General features: G+C 32.4%; 1 long non-coding RNA gene across 1 annotated transcript; it reads right to left on the reverse strand.

Moving 5' to 3' along the window:
• Positions 1-2,175: 2,175 nt before the first annotated feature.
• On the reverse strand, positions 2,176-5,126 carry LOC109120768 (uncharacterized). Its single transcript, XR_002028185.3, has 2 exons — positions 4,738-5,126; positions 2,176-2,733 (listed from the first exon to the last, which is right to left on the reverse strand). It is a non-coding gene; the product is annotated as an uncharacterized lncRNA (long non-coding RNA).
• Between the last annotated feature and the right edge of the window lie 4,990 nt (positions 5,127-10,116).

Here is a 10,116-nt window from a genome sequence, read left to right on the forward strand (position 1 = left end):
GTACTTATATAACTTTGAACTATATTTCTTATATTTAAGTCTTTCGCTAAGTTAAGTAAGCTAGACCAAGGGCCCGCTCGAGGCCATCAATGGACATTGAGTGCTGGCCACGCCCAGGGTGTTAGCTTGGAGCGTAACAATCTAAACCAAAAATATCAGATTAGACATTTAATGATCATCAAAAATTTTTGTTCAAGGAGAGAATGATTAGTTTATATATTATAAAGTCTAGGCTATATGTGGTAAAATTAGTTGTTGCTGAAAAAAGGGATGTGAAACTTCAATAACATAGTAATACAATGAAATAAGGAGTCGTTTCGTAGAGTGTATTAGTAGTGCTTGCATTAGTAATGCCTGCATTAGTTATGCTTGCATTATTTATTATACACTGTTTGGTTTGATGTACTAGAAATAACAAATCTTGAATAATTTCTATTAAAAATGTATGCATATAAAAATACCCTTCACACTTTATTTTTTTGTACAATTCCGTTGGAAAAAGATTCTTTGCTAAAACATCAAAAAAGATTTCTTTGTTTAAACATTAATAACTCCTCTTCTTCTTCTTTAGTTGTTACTATTGCGTCAAAATATTATTGTGGAAAGTTCACAAAGAATTTTTTTTATCAAACTAATCGTCACAATAGTAAATATTTTGATTAAACTATATTCAAATAAGAATTTTTAAAAAAAAGAACATGTGAATTTTTCTAATCTCAATATTCAATCACAAATCTTATTAAGCTCAACCTCAAAATTTTTTTGATATAAAACGAGTCCAAAAAATAAAACATTAAAATGGATGGAATGTAAGTGCGACACAAGTAGCATAAACCTAAGATAATTCCTAACTATAAAGCGGTACCCTATTAAAATCAGTACATGCACTTTATATATATTAGGAGTCAGGGCATATGCTTTAGCAGCCAAAATCCTATTTCCTAGTGCAATTTAAATACAAAAAAGTATTACCACCAATCAAATTTATGAATAATGGAGATGTTTTTTAAAAGGTTTAGCATCCACTAGGCAACCCCTCTTTATGTTGTAAGTAGAGACACGACAACAGTTGATTCATTTGGGACTCTAGTGGCTTAATAAACATGGCATCAGAGGTTGTCATTTGATTCAGCATCAAGACATTCTCCGTTATCTCCTCCAACACTCTGTCGTGTTCTTTGATTTTGTAAAGGATGAGAAAGAGCACCTTTTCAATTTGTCCACCCTCTTGCTTCTTCATTCGTTGATGCTTGTGAGGGGGAATGTACATGTCCTTCTTTTTTTTGGACAATACTTCCAAGTCCTTGACCTTTTGGGTCAAAATATCCAGCTAGCCCTACAAGGTGGTCAAGTGTTAGTCCTTTTCCTTCTCCATCTTCTCAGGACAACAAGACACAAACCAAAACTAAAAACTAAGTTTAACTATAACTACCAAGAACAAAATTCAACTTAACCAAAACTTCTCAAGTAACACCTATTCCCGGCAGCGACGCCATTTTGATTTCATGTATCAAGACACTTCATCTAATTTAAGTGCCAACGATCATGAATAGTAATATAACTCAACCAAGGGTTGGTATCGATTCCACATGGAATAGTTTTGAGAATTGATAGCCAAATGTGAAGATGCTCTGATCAGTCATAGTTAAAAATATTTACGAATAAAAACATGGTTTAAATTATAGGATGACACAAGTGTCAAGTAACCGGGGGGGGGGGGGGGTTATTCAATTATCAACTAAAAAAACAAATAATACGAATAAACAAGTATAACAACAAGATTCTTGGGTTGTGATTGAGTTATGGGATAAGGTAAACAACTAGTAATTACAATTAATAGTAAATAGTTGTAAATCAGTGAATAAGATAGACTTCAGTGGGGATAAATTCTCTATCGAGCAGTTTACCTTGAATCAAATTGGTTTCACTCGAACACCAATAAGCAACAAATAACAACAACATTCACTTTAGTCCATTCATTATCTCGGGTTGAATGTGTGGAAAATGATTTAGGATTCACACTCTCGAGCTGAACCCATGACAATCCAATACCCACAAACTATCAAATCAGTAATCTTGGTTTTAAAATCTCTCTCTCAAGCAAGCCAAAAACGCAAAGGTAGAATTGCATTTCCAAATACACCCTTTAGGTAAAGACACAATTACTAAATAAAATCACTTTAACAACATTTACACTATCAATTAAAAATATCGAACAATTATACCAATCCATAATCACATAATCACACCCCAAGAATTGGGGTTTTTGCTTGACATCATAAAAAGATAAAAATCGTTATCGAATTATGTTTCACTCAACTGGGTAAGATTAATAATGTCTTAACAATGGTCTAAGATGAAGAATCTATAATGTCCACTTCCAATTTATCAGAAAATGGACATATCATCAAATCTTCAGATAGTCAGGATCGCTTTCCTTTGGTCATTTTCATCATCGTTTTACTTTTAATTTCAATATCTTCAGGTTTTGTAAATTTGAGCAATAAGGCAATGCATCGCAAAACCATTCGCCGAGACACCGACTGATCCTTTCTATTGCAACATGATTTTCTCCTTCAGGACTAGGCACTCTGGAAATTAGGCGAGACCATAGCCATTTGGAGACTTGCCTAATGGGTTACGCGATCCTCAGGTCTTTCTTTTTTTGTTCTTTTAGCTGCCTTGTTCCTTTTTGTTCAATAGTGTCCATGTTTTGTTCCTAAATTCAAATACCTGAAATTCAAGGATTTATATAAGTTATTAGGACAAAATACGCATTTGAGGACACTAAATCAATTAAAATAAAGCCCTAAATGTGTCCAAATTGTGGACTCATCAATGCCTGATGGTCCATACTGGTTGGCCATAGGTCGTGACTGAGAGGGGCTTTGGTGGGAGCGGGGTTTGAACCACGAGCGTGGCCAGGCCTACGGACCGCGAGTGGATCCTTAGTATTCTGGGGTTGTTCACCAAAGACTACCAGTACGGTCCATGGGTCACTACACGATCTGTGGTGGTGCCCGTCAGTGCCACCTACAACTTTTGAAAATCTATATTTTTGGGGTTCTAGCATATAGGGTGTTATATATATATATATGTGTGTGTATATATATATATATATAAATATATATATACATATATATATAATAATAATAATAATAATAATAATAATAAATTAAGTAAGCAATTATAAAGTGAATGATAAAGTATAAGTTCATATGAATGGTGGATGTAAATTTTCTTATGATTACTACAAAAAGTTAGTCACTCTTAAAATTGCCTTATTTGGAATTACCGTGCTAGAGCTAATGAAATTTCTAGTTTGAATCCTTACTTTCTTAGTTGTGTTAGTGATGTAGGGTAGTCGTTACAGAAACTATTGATCATATTATCCTCTTTGGGAAATGAATGCCTTTATTTGGAATTATTGTGCTAGATATATTTGGGATTATTGTGCTTGATCTATTGGGATTGTTAGGATCATGGATTCAGATTAGGAATACTATAAAAGAATGGTGGGATGCCCAAGGTAATTCTAGGTTGAGAGTAATTTTTCATGATATGCCTAATATCATATTATGGTTCTTATGGGAGAAGAGACACATAATTTTTCATGGAGGCTAATATACTACAAACAAGATGATATGAGAAATTAACGCTACCATATCCAAATTTATTAGGCTAAAGTTTCACACAACTTGTCTTACTATTTGGCCACAAATGGTGATCATGTTTGAAAATTACTCACATGTAGATCTAGAGGTAATCCTTGTCTTAGTACAACTGCATTCTATTTGAGATATCATGAAGGTTATCTTATAGGTGCTAAGGACTAAGGATTTCTGATCTAATAATTTAGTGGTTGAGGTTAGGGATATAAATGGAGGGTTGTAATATTGCCTAGAAAAGTAGTTTACCAATATTATCATTTACTTAGATTTATTGTCTATGGTTAAGATCATTAATGGAGTCCGGAAGATTCTTTTGGGTGTGACTATAGAGGTCAACTCCATTCACAAAAATCAGTAATTATATCATTGTAAGAGTACAACACTCTTAAGGAAGGGATACACTCTTGCTGATATTTTTGCTTACTTGATTTTTAGTTTTGCAGGTAAATATGAATGTATTACAAAACATGAAGTTTCAAGTGAAGGAAGGAGAATAATGATAGTAGATAAAAGCAACACATCAATCTTAATACAATAGCCAAGCAGAATAAACAGAATCAAATATGATTGTACAAGAACAAAAAAATATAAGAAATTAAAATTCTAGGATGCAAAAGAGGGTTTTGGTGATTTTATTAGAGTTTCCTTTTAAGCCTGAAAAAATTTGATCTAGTTGACATACTTACACCTGGTGAGAATATAGAGGTCTTTAAAAGGTACTAAACTAGTGCCTAAATATATCAAATAATTTTCACTGACACTGATATTGATTCAAAGGTTAATCTCTTCTTTAGCTTATAGTTTATGAATTAATAAACAATTGAAATATCTAATCTTTTTTGGTGGTATTAATTCAGTGTGGAATTCAATCCGATGAATATTACGTAATGGAATTGCAAATCACTTCGAGTATGTTAGATAAGTATTCGATTTCAATAAAAGCAGGTGATACAAATACTTAATTTGAACAGTTTGAATGGTTTTTCTTGACTTTGATCATTATTAAATGAGATGTATGAATAAATTATATGGTTTTAAGTATTACTGAAAGGGATATGGACGTTACCTGATTGAATCTAAATTTATCATTTTAGTTACCAATGAACTTTTCCCAATGGTGTCGATCGACTGAGCAGATTGATGGAAGACCTAGAGATACCGGTTTTGAATTAGTTTCAGTCATAGATCTGCTCCTTAAATGGTGGTATCAATCTTCTTAAGAGATTCAATCTATTGAAGGATAGGTTTAAGAATGATACTAATGATTGGAGAGTATACCTCTTTTGTTTGTCTTGAAACAAAGCTCAACCCATACGATTTCTAATCGAAAATAGTTACCTTTACGATGACATTTTTGAGGAAGCTTGAAGATCTTCATATGCCTAAAGATATCATTCACTTTCCAATTGTAGATCTCCCCCCTTTATTTCTACTAGTTTGAACGCACGTGCGTTGCACGTGATAGGTTTATTAAGAATGATACTAATGATTAGAACAATATATCTTTGTTGTTTATCTTGACGTAAAGCTTAATCCATATGATTTCTAATAGAAAATAGTGACTTTTGTGGTGATATTTTTTACAAAACTTGAAATGCTTCAGATTTCTAAAATATTGTTGACTTTTCAATTCTGGACCTTTCCCCTTTTCTTTCTATCAGTTTAAATGCATGTGCGTTGCACGTAAATATCAAATTATGTACTATATTATTTTTTAAAATAATGTGAATGCTATTAAAAAAATTTAAGTAAGCAATTATAAAGTGAATGATAAATTATAAGTTACTATGAATGGTGGATGTAAATTTTCTTATGTTTACCACAAAAAATTAGTCACTCTTAAAATTGCATAGTTAGACATCGTAAATAAACTTCCTCCTGCATGCCCCATAGTGCATTGCTTATTTGTTACTTTATTGTTGGAGTTCACACTTTAGTATAATATAATATACATAATTATTGATATAAAATATATAATATATACTTAATTGGATTTTTTTTGGAGTATTATCAATTTAACATTCATGCTATGGAGTATTCAAATTTCACAGAACTTAAGAAAAGAATAGAAAATATGAAAAAGTCTTAATTTTAAAATGTGAGGAAATTACTCCATTTATAGTTAACAAATAGTAGTATGAACATGTGCATATTGTTTCTTATTATAAAGTTATAACCCTTCAAAAACATCACAACTCATCCGAAAAGTCATAACTTTTTGGAAAGTCATAACCATTTAAAACGAAATGGTGTTTTCTTTTAATATAATATATATACTAAGTTGGGTGTTTTAAGGAGAACAAGAACAATGAAAAATTTTATAAAAAATGTAGTTAAATATTTTGAGGAAATCCTTCTTTTTATAGCCAAAAAGGGTAGTGTATGAAAAAAATGTTTATTGTGCTTTGTCAAAAAAAAAAAAGTTGAGGTCATAGCTAATTGAAAGAATCATAACTCTTTGGAACAGTCATAACTATTTAAAAAATTAGCAATTTTGTAGAAAAGTCACAACCATTCGACAAGATCACAACTCATCGAAAAAAGTTATAAATCTTTGAAAATGTCACGGTCCTTAAATGTAAAAAGGGATTGCTTTTAATATAAAGAATAAATATAGTACAATACAAAATCAAGAAGATATACTAAATATGATGTTTTATATTGGGGGTTTTATAATAAATTAATATTTAAGTAAGTTACTCAATTTTTTAAAGATAGTATAGACTTTTGTCAGTTTGTGTTTGAAAATTACAATTACTGATTCTGATAAAACTTTGCAGAAACACGAAGAATCAAAGTTTACAGAATCAGTATAAGAAATGAACAGAAACTAATTAAGAAAAACTTGAAAGATGTAACGTATCAGAATCTGAAAAAATTTGAACAGAAAAAAAATCAAGTTCACTAAATTCACAGTGTCCCCTTAAGGAAATTATTTCCCTCTAGTATCTGAGGTTTGATTTGGAATATGACCTCCCAGGGTAAAATGATCTCAACCACCAGAGTATAGATACCAAAAAATTTGGTGTCAGCGAACCAGTCAACAGTAGTAAAATACACTAAGTAATTTGTTGTGTAGAAGAAGAAGAAGAGATCAGAAAAATTTGTAAGGAAAATTCTGAGGAGTGAATGATATTTATAGGCAAGAGGAACAGGTTTAGATAGGTTATAATCCTTTCAGAAACCACACAACCATATGAAAGTTTGCAACCTTTGAAATGGTACTGACTGTTCCTGAAAGTTGTAACCTTTTCGAACAGTCATTTAGTGGAAAATTTAAATAAAACGGGAAAGTTTTTAAATTAAACGCTTCACGTTGATTCGAGTCAGGTCAAGTTAGTCAACTAAAATGTTAAAACGTTTCGATTAATCTCAACTAAATAACTAAAAACATTTCTGTTATCAACTAATTAATTGAAAATATTTTGGCCTTTTAATTAATTAAATAAATAAATACATAAATAAATAATTAAAATAAACTTTGTTCAAAAAATAATCTCTCGATCGATCATTTGTCAAAGTCAAAGCCGAATCCTTAGCCGAGATGAGCGAGCGACGACGACGACGGCGGCGAGAGGGGGGTCCCTCTTTCCAACCCTTTTAACAATTAATAGGAGTTTTCGATATTTAAACTCTCCTAATTTTCTTTCCACCACCGACGAGGGATAAATGACTTTTCATTAAAGCATAAGAGAACTTTTCAAGTTTCCAACTCTTCTCAACTTTTCAAGTTCCTCTCTTTCTCTCTATATCCCAACAATTCTTGCTACATATCCAACAATCCCCCACATTGATGGGGAGTGGTTATAACATAGGAATGCATAGACAAGTGTGCACTTTACAGGCAAGGATTAATTACATCTGGATAAGTAGGTTTCCCCTTGGACTTTCCGTAGTGAACATATGTCAGATATACTCGGTCAATCGGTTGATGTTATATTTTTGAATTGTCAAGCTTTGGTGTATACCTAGACAACCATATGTTATACAATTAATCCTTTATTGTTTATGGTTATTACGGTTGTGTTCATTTCAGCCATGAACACTCACATAGGTGATTTCTAACCGTGTCATCTCGTAGATACACTATTTGGTCAAATCTACCAAACTTAGCAAATCATTAAAAACTTTAAGCTTTATTACCTCATTAATAAGACTTAAAGTCTTAACCTTTTTCTTGAACATTGTTTTCATCATGAGAATGGATTGAGTTAATTGACAATATCGAATCGTCAGCCACAACTTTTTTTTATCCTCGAATTTAGCTCCTGCGATCTTCTGTCTGCTAGATAGAGTTACCATCATGTTGAATTGTCCTAAGCCGTAAGCTCTTTCCCTTAGATGATCTTTCAACTGTCTCTCTCACTAAACCTTTCGTTAGTTGATCTGACACATTAGCGCTTGACTTTACATAGTCAATTGTGATAATTTCACTAGAGAGCAGTTGTCTTACGGTGTTATGTCCCCGACGTATATGACGAGACTTCTCATTGTACATAATGTTCTCTTCCCTACCTATAACTGTTTGACTATCACATTGTATGCAAATAGGTCTAACAAGTTTGGGCCAAAATAGAATATCCTCTAAGAAATTCCGGAGCCATTCAGCTTCTTCACCAGCCTTATCTAAAACAATGAATTCAGATTTCATTGTGGAGCGAGCAATAAATGTCTGTTTGAATGAATTCAGATTTCATTGTGGACCAAGCAATACATGTCTGTTTGAACGACTTCCAAGAGATTGCTCCTCCACCAAGTATGAACATATAACCACTTGTGGATTTTACTTCATTTAATTCGGCGATCCAATTTGCATCATTATATCCTTCAATCTCAACAAGATATTTTTTATAATGCAAAGCGTTGTGTTGTGTATATTTCAGATATCTCAACACAGGTTTCATTGTCATCTAGTGAGTTTGATTCGGATTACTAGTGAACCAACTTAGTTTACTAATAACACATGCTATATCTGGTCGCGTGCAATTCATAATATACATCAAACTTCCCAATACTCTGGCATCTTCCAATTGAGAGTCACCTTAACCTTCATTCTTTTGAAATGCACAACTTACATCAATTGGAGTTTTGACAATATTGAAATTCAAGTAATTGACTTATCCAATAATCTTTCAATATAATGAGATTAAGATAATGCTAGTCCCTAAGGAGTTATGATAAATCCTGACCCTAAGATCAAATCAGCAACTCTTAAGTCCTTAATATTGAACTTGTTGGACAACATACTTTTAGTAGCATTTATATCGTCAATGTCTTTACTCATTATTAACATGTCATCAACATACAAACAAACAATGACTTCATGATTCATAAAGTTTTTAATGTAAACACATTTATCACATTCGTTAATCTTAAATTTATTTGCTAACATAGTTTGGTCAAATTAAGCATGCCATTGTTTGGGTGCTTGCTTGAGTCCATAAAGTGACTTCACAAGCCTGCACACTTTCTTTTCTTTACCAGGAACTATAAACCCTTTAGGTTGTTCCATGTAAATTTCTTCCTCCAACTCTCCATTTAAGAAGGTTGTCTTTACATCCATTTAGTGAATTTTAAGATCATGCACCGCTGCTAGTGCTATTAACATCCTAATTTATGTTATTTTTTCCTGGAGAGTATGTGTCAAAGTAGTCCAGACCTTCCTTTTGTTTGTACCCTTTGACTTCCTGGAAGATCAGCCAATTCCCAAGTGTGATCACTTAAAATTAATTCGATCTCACTATTGAATGCTTCTTTCCAATAAGTTGACTCAGACAAAGACATAGCTGCTTTAAATGTTCAAGGTTCATTTTCAAGCAATAGTGCCACAAAATCTGATCTGAAAGAAGCAGGTTTCCATTGGCGAGTACTACACCTAATATCCTCACTAGTTACTGCATTTTTTGCTAATTCTTTTCATGGTCGTTTAGGTCTTTCACTTGTCACCTCACATTCAATTTTATACGGATAAATATTTTCAAAAAGCTCTTCGTTATCTGGCTGAATTAGTGTATTAATATGAATCTCAGAATGATCAGATTTTTGAACCAAAAATCGACAGGCCTTATCATTCACATCATTCCAATAAATACACAGTCTATTGTAACTGGTCCAATTTTAACCCTCTTGTGTAAAGGAACCTCTACCTTGGCTAAACACCCCCACACTTTGAAATATTTCAAGTTGAGTTTCCTTTCTTTCCACAAGTCATATGGAATTGATTGTTTTTTTCAATGGGTTACCCTATTGAGTATCTTATTAGCTATAGGGATGGCTTCCCCCCATAGATTTTGTTGTGAACCAGAATTGATCATCAAGACATTCATCATTTCCTTTAATTTTCTGTTCTTCCGTTCTGCCAAATCATGTAACTGTGATGTATAAGGTGCAGTAGTTTGATGAATAATACCATATTCCAAACATATCTTTGCAAAAGGAGATTCAC

This window comes from Solanum lycopersicum, chromosome 7 (genome assembly GCF_036512215.1).
Source record: "Solanum lycopersicum chromosome 7, SLM_r2.1".
In the NCBI taxonomy this organism is placed as follows: domain Eukaryota; kingdom Viridiplantae; phylum Streptophyta; class Magnoliopsida; order Solanales; family Solanaceae; genus Solanum; species Solanum lycopersicum.